General features: G+C 46.0%; 1 protein-coding gene across 7 annotated transcripts in view; it reads right to left on the reverse strand.

The window, feature by feature from the left end:
• Positions 1-12,247, reverse strand: part of AK8 (adenylate kinase 8) — a 226,705-nt gene that overhangs the window by 74,478 nt on the left and 139,980 nt on the right. The window lies entirely within an intron of this gene.

Consider the following 12,247-nt stretch of genomic DNA (forward strand, 5'->3'; position numbering starts at 1 on the left):
CATTGAATTTCACCGCGATGCTAACTCCATTCCTCTCTTCAAGCTTTCAGTAATAGACTCTTTACAGCCTCTAATCCAGACTGGAATAAGCTGTAGAAATACTAAACCCTTGGTAAAGATTAAATGGCAGAGAGGAGATATCACATTTTTATAGTACAATTCCCTCTCCTGTCCCTAAATACTTCTTTAATATATTCAGGGGAAGGCCTGCCATTTTAGAGTGGTGGGCCTGCCGGCTGGAGAGTGTAAGCATCCCTTCGGCCAGACTTTCTACTACAGAGATACGGGGTATGAGGGGGTGTTGGGGGCACAGGGATGCCTGGGGGGGGGGGGGTTGGGAGCTTCTAAGGGGGGCATCAGGAGGGAGTGGACATCCTTCTTGCTGGAGGACTTCATGGGGGGGTGGAGTTTGCAGTTCTGTCAGGAGGGAGTGAGCATCCCTCCTGCTGGGGGAATTCATGGGGGGAGGGGGTGTTTCCATGCCGCGGCCACTCAACTGATCGTGGCAGGGGGATTCCTATGCTGTGATCAGTTCAGCAGCCGCGACCATTTAGAATGTAGGCTAGCATTTTGCTGGCCTACATTTCAGGCATCTGTCGTGGCCCTAGGGAGATGTCTAGGGCCACTTAAGCTCATCCAAGGCCACTTCCGGGTGAAACCACGCCCATGGCCAGCCTTGGGTGAGCTTAAGTGTCCCGACATATTTCCCTCAATCGTGACAAATGTCTACAGTGTAGGCATCCTGCCTCTGGGGTTTTTTGTGTTTTTTTAAAGTGTATCCCGATTAGTTGCTAGATAGTGGTAGGATGCCTACTGCTGCCTACAATCGGGACGCCCATTTATAGAATCTGCACCTAAGAACATGTTCTATATTGGCAATTACATGCATAATTGCCATTATAGATTATTAGCATAAGTTATCATTTACGCACTAGTATTTAGTCATGGCCATTTATGCCATGGCAATGGCTGGTGTAAATGTCCATACTAAATGTTACAGTTGTGCACATAACCATCAGTGTTCCTTAATCTTAGTGTGTAAGTGCTGGGCATGCTCCTGCCCTGCCCGTGTCAATCCCACATCTACACACCTTTGAAGTTGCATGCTATAGAATTTGCGCATTAATGTTAGTGTTAGCTGTACTCTCAGCTTGTAACCCTCAGGGTCATCTTCGACTCCACTCTCTCCTTCTCTGCCCAGACACAAACAAACTGCTAAAGCCTGTCCCTTTAATATTACCAAAATCCCACCTCTCCTTTCTGAGCACACAACCAAAACTCTTATCCACACTCTTTATCATCTCTCGCTTAGGCTACTGCAGTTTGCTTCTCTCAGGCCTTCCACTCTCTCCCCCCTTCAATCCATTCAAAATTTTGCCAGATCCACTATACTCACATTGCCCCTCTCAAGTCACTTCATTGGCTCCCCATCCATTTGCGTATACAGTTCAAGCTCCTGTGACTGACTAACAAGTGCATCCACTCTGCAGCCCCTCAATATTTCTCCTCACTCATCTCCCCCTGTGAACGCCTCTTATCTATACCCTTCTCCTCCACTGCTAACTCCCAACTCCATCCGTTCTATCTTGCTGCACCGTATGCATGGAACAGACTTCCTGAGTCAATATGTCAAGCTCCGTCTCTAACAGTATTCAAATCCAAGCTTGCAACGTAGCATAGCATTGTACTTCTTCGCCGCGTAACCATACGTTCTACGCGGTTTACAAAAGATTATAAACAAATAATTTAATGATGGCAGGAAAATTGTTTGACCAAGATATCTATGTCCTATCATTTTCTTTGCAACTCTATATGTCCTGTATGTCTGTCCAAATTAGATTGTAAGCGCTACTGATCAGAGACTGTATATTGATTGTTAAATGTACAGCTCTGCATATGCCTTTCAGTGCTACAGAAATGATAAATAGTAGTAGTAAGTGCATCAATGCACATAACTGCAAATTTGTGCCAGCTCCAATTCTCACTGATTATTAGTTGTTACTGCCAATTAGCAGCTAATTTATTAATTAACTTATGCATTTGACTGTAGCTACTCTAAAGCCTGCAAACACAAATTTATATATTAAGTGCAAAATTGTGCATGCAAGATTGTAGAATGGAGGGCTTAACCCATAAGAACAGTTATAAAATTGCCCTAAAAATCTATATATTTTCTACAAATTACAAAGTAACATAGAAAATGGCAGCAGAAAATGATCAACTAAACAATTGTCTACTCGGATACCACACCGTCACTGTGGGGATGTATCGCTTTTTATACAGTGTTTACTGCAGGTCTGAAACAGTACAGGACAGCTATCCATCTTGTTGACACAGGACAGAAACAAGACAAGTAACCACAAAGATTGCTAGTAAAAGAAAAAGATGGAGACCTGCAGAACTCAGCTTCAATACCTTGACCACTGTGAAAGGGGCAGGGGGATTATAAAGGCATCATCTAGATACAAATTTGAGATATTCTATTCAACAATACATAAGGAAAGCACCTTTCAGGGATTCAAGAAAAGGTTAGGTAAGTTCCTGCTGGACCAGAACATACGTAGATGAGGCTAGACTCAAATAGGCACTGGTCTTTGACCTAAGGGCCGCCGCGTGAACGGACTGCTGGGCACGATGGACCACTGGTCTGAACCAGCAGCGGCAAATCTTATGTTCTTAATGTAATTATATGCTTGCTCCCAGTCTCACATGCCACACACTGTTGACAGAGGAACATTTATCATATATCCTTACATTCAAAGCAGAAATGTCACATCTACCATCAACATATATTCAAATAGCTACAGCAAAATATATAGTACTAGTGTTTAAGCCCATTAGATTAACGGGTGCTAGATGTCTCCTGCTTTTGAACCTGGGCAGGGGCAGAGGCAGAGCCGGGGCGGGAGGGAGTGACGGTGGGAGAGCAATTTCAAAGCTTCAGCAGCAGCGGCTCCTTAACCAATCCGCGCTTACAACGTCCCCACACTTATGGTCTGGCTGGCTCCCCCACCAAAGCCCTTCGCAGCGGCAGCCCCTCCCGCATCCGTCCCCGTGTCCCAAGCCTCTCCGAAGGCCAGCTCCCACGAAAATGGTACCCCTCTGTCCAAAGCCGCGGCGGAAGCCTCCCTCAAGACACATTTCAAATCTGACATATTGTAATCACAAAACAGAAAATACAATTATTTTTCTTACCCTTTGTTGTCTGGTCATTATTCATATCATGTAGGGGTCCCAGGCTATGGTTGGCTTTTGATAACTCGCTTGCCAGGGCCCCTTCTTTCTTCTTCCCTCCCTCCATCCCTGCAGCTGAAGACAGGCACCTCCCCCCAGTGGTCTGAGACAGGAGGGAGCAGTTAGGAGAGGGTCTGAGGGCAAAGAGGGGCTCAACAGCACACAACCACCTTTCCTTCCCTCCCTCCATCAGGTGCTCCAGTGGTCTGAGACAGGAGGGAGCAGTTAGGAGAGGGTCTAAGGCTAAAGAGGGGCTCAACAGCGCCCAACCACCTTTCCCTCCCTCCCTCCATCAGGTGCTCCAGTGGTCTGAGACAGGAGGGAGCAGTTAGGAGAGGGTCTAAGGCTAAAGAGGGGCTCAACAGCGCCCAACCACCTTTCCTTCCCTCCCTCCATCAGGTGCAGTGAATCCACCAATGTTAAAAGGAGCCGCGTCGAAATCGGAGGCCTGCCACTGCTGTAGCACGTTCCCCTCTGCCTTGGTCCCGCCCCTTCTCTGACATATGGGACCGCGGCAGAGGGAATGTGTTACGGTGGCGGCAGGGCTCCAATTTCAAAGCAACTCCTTTTAACATAGGCGGAGATGAACTGTACCTGATGGAGGAAGGGAAGGAACGGTGGGCCAAATTTTGGCAACGGCAGGAATTGTTTTGCGGGCCAAGCACCGTGAAACTTTGTTTCTTTAGGCAGCCCCGGTTGTTTACTTGGATTCAATGTGAGCCGGGTGAGGAAGGCCGCCGCAGCCTCGCGGCTAGGTAGGGGGACAACAATGGCGCTTATGCTCAAGCCCCCGCCGCAGCTCCTCTCTCGATCCTGGTGCGGTTCGAGAGGGGAGTCGTGGCGGCGGCTTGAACATAAGCGCGATTGTTGTCCCCCTACCTAGCTGCGAGGCTGCAGCGGGGTTTCCATGGCAACCCGATGGCGGATCTCAGTGTAGGGCCGGGTCTGGCGGCGCCGTGTAGTGCGGAAGCGGGAGGCGGGACCTGAGCACAGCGCCGCCGGCCCCCAGGAGCTCGAGGCCGGCTGCGGACATGCCTGGTGTGGCATGGTGCAGGAGGAACAGTGATCGGTGGAGAGCAGGTGATGACAGATAGGTGGCGCGAGGTGGAGAGTAGGTGATGACGTAAAACGTGCGCATGCGCACTCGTGTTTTCGCGACGGATCAGGGAACACGTTTTTTTTAGTGCGCATGCGCAGCCTAGCATTTTATTATATTAGATGACAGTTGAATTTTACTAGGCTAATTTAAAAACCTCATTGTCTTCATGGACCTAAAGAGACAGTACAAGTAATGGGACTCGCTGAGAATGTTTACTCTTGCAGGTAATGCCTCCCTAGAACCCTGAGCTTGCCATGAAACCTGTGGACCGATGTACAAAGAGACATATCTTTGGTGACAGTTGCTAAACATATACCATATTTTTCACACTATACGACGCACCTGACCAAAAGACGCACCTAGGTTTAGAGGAAGAAAACAAGAAAAAAAATATTCTTAACCAAATGGTGTACTAATATATTTAATAAAATATAGCAGAATAATATTTTAACCATTTAAAGTCAACAGCGGTATTAAGAACCATCATCACTGTCATTAACAAATGAGGAGAGACTAAGGTTCAAGCACTCTTCTAGTTTTCTGTACCCTGTCCCACCTCCCTGCCCTGTACCCTTATCTCCCCCTCTGGTGGTCTATTGGTAGGCTAGGATAGGAGGGATCCCTCCCAGCCAACTAACAATTTTGTACCCCCCGCCCCGGTATCTTTTTTTGCCTTTTTAAATCCTGGTGGTCCAGCGATGTATCGGCAGGAGGGCTCTTTCTACGCACCTACCCTGTGCTGACCCTCTCTCTCACTGGACGGCAGCCTCAGATTTCACGGCCAATAGCGCACAAGGCAGGAGCATGCTTTTTGTGCTCCTGCCTGGGCCCGCGCCGCTCTCTGAATGGCTGCCATCAGATCTTGTGAGATCTGAGGCAGCCATCCAGTGACATGGCAGGGGGAAGGCCTCAAAAGGCAGACCGCGAGCAGCTTGTTCACCGCTGTTGCTGCTTTAGGGAGACCCGGAGGAGACTCAGGACTCACTGAATTGGTGAGTCTAATTTTTTAAGGAAACGAATCAATTTGAATCGATTCACCAAAGTGAATCAGTGAATTAGGCAGCATTGCTCTGCATACAATCATGTGAAAAAATTAAGACATCCCATGAAATATTCAGTTCTTTCTTAAAAAATGTTCACATATCAATGTCAAATCTTTCTTTTATTTATCTCTGAAAAAGAAAGTGATGTAATTTTTTTAAAAATAATTTATATTCCACATATCCTACAATTCTATGCGGATTACAAATTATTCAGGTACTCAAGCATTTTTCCCTAACTGTCCTGGTGGGCTCCCACTCTATCTAATGTACCTGGGGCAATGGGGATTAAGTGACTTGCCCAGGATCACAAGGAGCAGTGTGGGATTTGAACCCAGAACCACAATTGCAGGTAAACAACAAATATTTTCCTTGATTTAAAACATAGAAACATAGAAATAGACGGCAGATAAGGGCCACGGTCCATCTAGTCTGCCCACCGCAATGACCCTTCCCCACCTAACTCAGTGAATAGATCCCACGTGTCTATCCCATTTGGCCTTAAAATCAGGCACGCTACTGGCCTCAGTGACCTGAAGTGGAAGATTATTCCAGCGGTCAACCACTCTTTCAGTGAAAAAGAATTTCCTGGTGTCACTGTGCAGTTTCCCTCCCCTGATTTTCCACGGGTGCCCCCTGGTTGCCGTGGGACCCTTGAGAAGGAAGATATCCTCTTCCACTTCGATGCGACCCGTGAGATACTTGAACGTCTCGATCATGTCTCCCCTCTCTCTGCGTTCCGCGAGTGAGTAGAGCTGTAACTTATCCAGCCTTTCCTCGTACGGGAGATCCTTGAGACCCGCGATCATCCGGGTGGCCATTCTCTGGACTGACTCTAGTCTCAGCACATCTTTTCGGTAATGCGGCCTCCAAAATTGCACATAGTACTCCAGGTGTGGTCTCACCATGGATCTATACAATGGCATAATGACTTCAGGCTTACGGCTGACGAAACTCCTTCGTATGCAACCTATGATTTGCCTTGCTTTGGAGGAAGCTTGCTCCACTTGATTGGCAGCCTTCATGTCCTCACTGACGATCACCCCTAGGTCACGTTCTGCTTCAGTTCTTGTTAGGATCTCGCCTTTTAGGGTGTAAGTCTTGCATGGATTTTGGCTGCCCAGGTGCATGACTTTGCATTTTTTGGCATTGAAGCTGAGTTGCCAGGACCTAGACCAGCGCTCCAGTAGTAGTAGGTCGTGCATCGTGTTGTCGGGCATTGAATTTTTGTCTGTTGTACTCTTGGCCACTACATTGCTTAGTTTGGCGTCATCAGCGAATAATGTTATTTTACCTCGGAGCCCTTCTGCCAAGTCTCTTATGTAGATGTTGAACAGGATCGGGCCCAGGACGGAGCCCTGTGGCACTTCACTGATCACCTCCGTCGTTTCGGAGGGGGTGCCATTTACCACTACCCTCTGAAGCCTACCCTCAAGCCAGTTCCCAATCCATTTCGTCAACGTGTACCCGATCCTATAGAACTCATCTTGCTCAGCAACCTGCGGTGTGGTACGCTATCGAATGCTTTGCTGAAGTCCAGGTATACGATGTCCAGGGACTCCCCAACATCCAGCTTTCTTGTCACCCAGTCAAAGAAGCCGATCAGGTTGGATTGGCAGGATCTCCCCTTAGTAAATCCATGTTGACGGGGATCCCGTAGATTCTCCTCGTTCATGATCATATCCAATTGGCGTTTGATTAGAGTTTCCATTAGTTTGCTCACTATTGATGTGAGACTCACCGGTCTGTAGTTTGCTGTCTCCATCTTGGAGCCTTTCTTATGAAGTGGAATGACGTTAGCCATTTTCCAGTCCAACGAGACGTTACCTGTACTAAGGGAGAGATTGAAGAGCGCGGATAGCGGTTCCGCCAAGACATCACACAACTCCCTGAGCACCCTGGGGTGTAGGTTGTCAGGCCCCATTACCTTGTTAACCTTGAGCTTTGACAGCTCGCAGTAGACACTGCTGGGCGTAAACTCGAAATTGCTAAACGGATCAGCTGAGTCAACCCTTGTTTGCAGCTGAGGACCAAGTCCCGGTGCCTCGCGGGTGAAGACTGAGCAGAAGTATTCATTTAACAGTTGGGCTTTTTCCGAGTCCGTTTCTGCATAGTCTCCCTCTGGTTTCCTGAGGCGTATTATCCCACCTGAGTTCTTGTTCCTGTCACTGATATACCTGAAAAAGGATTTATCTCCTTTCTTTATGTTCCTTGCTAAAGACTCCTCCATGCGGAATTTGGCCTCCCTAACTGCTGTTTTGACTGCTTTTGACTTGGCCAGATAGATTTCCCTGGAGTCCTGTTTCCCTGATTGTTTGTAAGAGATGAATGATTTTTTCTTCTCCTTGATGAGGTCCGAGATCTCCGCAGAGAACCACTGTGGCTTATTGTTCCTACTCCGTTTACTTACCGATTTAACATAGCGGTTTGTTGCTTCCTGTATGGTGGCTTTCATAGTTGACCACATTTCTTCCACGTTATCGGTTTCTGCTTGGCTTTGTAGCGCCTGGTGAACGAAGTTCTCCATGTCTTTGAAGTTTGTGTCCTTGAATTTAAGGACCTTGGTCAGTGTGGTAGATTTAGTGAAACCTTTCCTGAGATTGAACCATACTATGTTGTGGTCGCTGGAGGCCAATGTGTCGCCCACCGAGACCTCTCATTTACTCATGAAACAAAAATGTTCTGAGGAATAAATTAGGACACCCCCACATATCCTCCCACATAAAGTGGCTCAAATCACACATAGGTGTATCACATCAGGTGCACATGATTAGAACATCGTTAATCAGCATTTTGAAGGAGGTTTACCCTACTTAAACCTCAGACATTTAGGTGTGCTCATGACTGCTGCGGTGAGAGTGAACACTATGGTGAGATCAAAAGAGCTGTCTTGAGGCCTTCAGAAAGAAGATTGTAGCAGCTTATAAATCTGGATTTAAAAAGATCTCGAAAGAATTTGACATTAGCCATTCTATGGTCTAGAAAATAGTGTTCAAGTGGAGGACTTTCCAAACACTGTCAACATGCCCAGGTCTGGCTGTCCAAGCAAGTTGACTCCCAGAGCAGCCCGCAAGATGCTAAAAGAAGTCTCCTCAAATCCTAAAATGTCATCACGGGACCTAAAGAAGGCTCTTGCTACTGTTGATGTGAAAGTGCATGCCTCTATAATCAGAAAGAGACTGCACAAATTTAACTTGCATGGGAGGTGTGCAAGGAAGAAACCTTTGCTCTCTAAGAAGAACATCAAGGCCAGACCAAAGTTTGCCAGAGACAACTTAGACAAACACCAGGACTTCTGAAATAGTGTTCTATGGACCCCAAATCTCCAACATAAGGAAAAAGACCTTTCACAGCATAAGACAACTCCAACTGGTCAGACCCTTCTTCCAAAGTCACCAATTTGCGATACTGATGCAGATGCTGGTACCATCACAACTAAATTATTGTAACTCACTCTGCGCAGGCATAAATACCACCGTCACCCGGAAACTTCAACTGGTTCAAAACACAGCAATACGGCTAGTCTTCAAGCTGAAAAAATATGACTCCATACTTCAACAATCTCCATTGGTTACCAATCAATGCTCGCATTAGTTTCAAAATATCATGTATAATATACCACATCTTAACTGCGAGCTCAGCAACACCTCTTATAAACTTCTTCACCAATTCTCTATCCAACTCAACCAGAAACATCAAGAAACTCCTTCTTATCCTTCCATCCCCTAAAGGAATAAAATACAAAAGCTCATTCAGTAAACTTATTACCTTCCTTGGCGCAAAAACCTGGAACTACCTCCTCCTGACAGCTATCAAAACCAAACCCAATTATCTCAAATTTAAAAAAGCCCGAAGATTCTTCTCTTCGGGGCAACACACTCCATCAACAATTAGCAGCCTATACGGACTGAGTCTTTACTATCTTCAATGTAAACTGTACCGCTAGTTCTCCTTATTACCTCACACAAGTATACCTTCCTACTCCCTTTCCTCCTCCAGTCTCTTCTTCTCTCCTCCCTCAAATTTTACGTCGCCTTGAACCTATTTAGGCATAGAGCGACTCACAAATTGTAGATTAGATTAGGTCTCTAGACAACATCCACGTAGATAGAAGTTCCATCTTCTCTTTTCAAAGCAATCCATATCACTTATTCCTTTCCCTAGGCCCCTTGCATTTCAGTCACTTGCATAATGGTCTTTACACAGAGAGCTACTCCTCCATCTTTTCAACCATCTCTCTCCTTCCAAAAAAGATTATAGTCCAGTATGTTTGCATCCCATCCATGGGAATCACTGAACCATGTCTCTGTGATAGCAGCAGTATCCAAGTCTGCCTCTAGCAACAGGGCTTGCAGATCATGTTTTTTTGTTTCTTATACTGTGAGCATTTGTGGTCATTGCTTTCCAGCTACCTTTCTGTGGCAATTTCATTTTTTGTATAGTTTTTTTTGTTTAGTCTTACTTCCTGTTGCCTTGCTAAAAAGTGTATTGTTAATATTGTTGTTTACATTGCTATCTTTACTACTCTCACATCTTGTCTTTTACTGTGGGTGGCCACCACAAGTGTCATGCATACATATGTCACCCCACTTCTAGTTTAAAACGCCTAGAAAACATATTGCCTGGACTTCCCAGCAAGGATTCTTTTTCCTGCCATAGTAAGTTGCAGTTCATCATTACAATATAGTCTCTTGTTTTTCCATGTATTCCCCCATCCTGCTATGTACCTAAAGCCTTCTTGATGACACCAGGCCATCTATTGAAGTTCTCAGTATTTAGTACTCTTTACTCTCCTTTTCCATAAGTAGGCAGTAATTCTGAAAAAACTACAGTCTTTACAAAAGGTTTTAATCCATCAGCTCCCGAAAAGCTTTCTGCGCCATAAGTGGGGTATTGCTGGCTAGGTCATTTGTTCCCAAGTAGATAACGTCAGCTTTAGAATTCTTAGTTTCTTCCCTAATTATAGTCAGTATTTGTCTGGTACTATTGGTAGCTGAGGATTCTGGAAGGCTATTTTAGACTCCTTGACCTGTGTTCCGAGGTTAATGCCTCTGATGATGAAATCACCTAAAAGCAATAATTTTCTGGGTTGAGCTTTTTTTAATTTTTCCTTTGGGGGGTGCTTTTCTTCTCGAGTTAGTTTCACTGGTTCTAGTTCAATTCTTTTTTTCATGAGCATTACAGTGCACTAATGCAGTGTTCTTCAACCTTTTTACACCCGTGGACCGGCAGAAAAAAAATAATTATTTTGTGGACCGGCAAACTACTAGGACTAAAATTTAAAAATCCCGTTTCCGCCCCATCTCCGCGAGCTCGGTCCCCACAAATCATCTGATCCCATCCACACAAGCCTCAGTTATGATTTTATATTGAATGTATTTTATTAAAGTATAAAAAGAAACAATATTCTGTAGAATTGTCATTTTATAAATACAAATAATACAGAACAAGGATCAACAAAACCCCTGTCTCCCCTCCCCTTCACATATATCCCATCTACTATCAAGAAAACTGAACAAGCCAAATTATTACAGAATGCTACACAGAAATATCATGCTAACAGAATACTGAAGTAACACATGACAGGAATAGTTTTAGGGGAGTGCAACTAGGGCAACTGCCCCCTGGTCAGAGAGCGCCCTAAGCCAGCTGAAAGCTAAAGAAGCACTGCCTGGGTTTTGCAGTCCCCAGTTATGTCTAACACCAGCTCTAGCAGGATATATATTTCAAATCTGATATATTCTAATCACAAAATAGAAATAAAATTATTTTTTTCTACCTTTTGTCGTCTCTGGTTTCTGCTTTCAATCTTTTTTTCACTCTCTTCCTTCCAGCGTATGCCCTCTCTGTCTCTTCAATCCAGCATCTGCCCCTTCCATCCACTATCTGTCCTCTCCCCCTTCCATATGGTATCTGTGTTCTTTCTATGTCCCTCTCCAGCTTGTGCCCCTCTCTCCTATTTACATGATTCATTCCAGCTTCACTGCTCTCTTCATTTTTATCTCTCCTACACCAGATCTATCATCGTTGTCCCTCTGCTTATTTTTCTGCTGACCCCTTCCTATCATCAATCTCTCTACTTTCTCATGCCTGTGTCTCCCCTTCCCCTCCTCTAATCTCTCTGCCAGCTGTTTCCTTCCTTTTTTCATTCTCCCTTCCCTCCTCCTCCTGTCCAGCAGTAACTCTCTTCCCTTCCTCCCCTCCCAGCAGCATCTCTCCGTCTCCCTCTCCAGTAGCAGCTGTCCCTTTTTTTTCCTTGCCCAGCAGCTTCCCAGATTCCTTTCCCTCCTCCCCTCCCAGAAGCATCTCTCCTTCTCCCTCTCCAGTAGCAGCTGTACCTTTTTTTCCTTGCCCAGCAGCTTCCCAGATTCCTTTCCCTCCTCCCCTCCCAGAAGCATCTCTCCTTCTTCTTCTCCCTCTCCAGTAGCAGCTGTCCCTTTTTTTATCTTGCCCAGCAGCTTCCCAGATTCCTTTCCCTCCTCCCCTCCCAGATGCATCTCTCCTTCACCCTCTCCAGTAGCAGCTGTCCCTTTTTTTTCCTGGCCCAGCAGCTTCCCAGATTCCTTTCCCTCCTCCCCTCCCAGATGCATCTCTCCTTCTCCTTCTCCCTCTCCAGTAGCAGATGTCCCTTTTTTTTCCTGGCCCAGCAGCTTCCCAGATTCCTTTCCCTCCTCCCCTCCCAGAAGCATCTCTCCTTCTTCTCCCTCTCCAGTAGCAGCTGTCCTTTTTTTTCCTGGCCCAGCAGCTTCCCAGATTCCTTTCCCTCCTCCCCTCCCAGAAGCATCTCTCCTTCTACCTTTCCAGTAGCAGCTGTCCCTTTTTTCCCCTGCCCAGCAGCTTCCCAGACTGATAGTGGTTTTCTCCCCTCCCAGCA

Source organism: Geotrypetes seraphini, chromosome 10, assembly GCF_902459505.1.
Source record: "Geotrypetes seraphini chromosome 10, aGeoSer1.1, whole genome shotgun sequence".
NCBI classification, from domain to species: domain Eukaryota; kingdom Metazoa; phylum Chordata; class Amphibia; order Gymnophiona; family Dermophiidae; genus Geotrypetes; species Geotrypetes seraphini.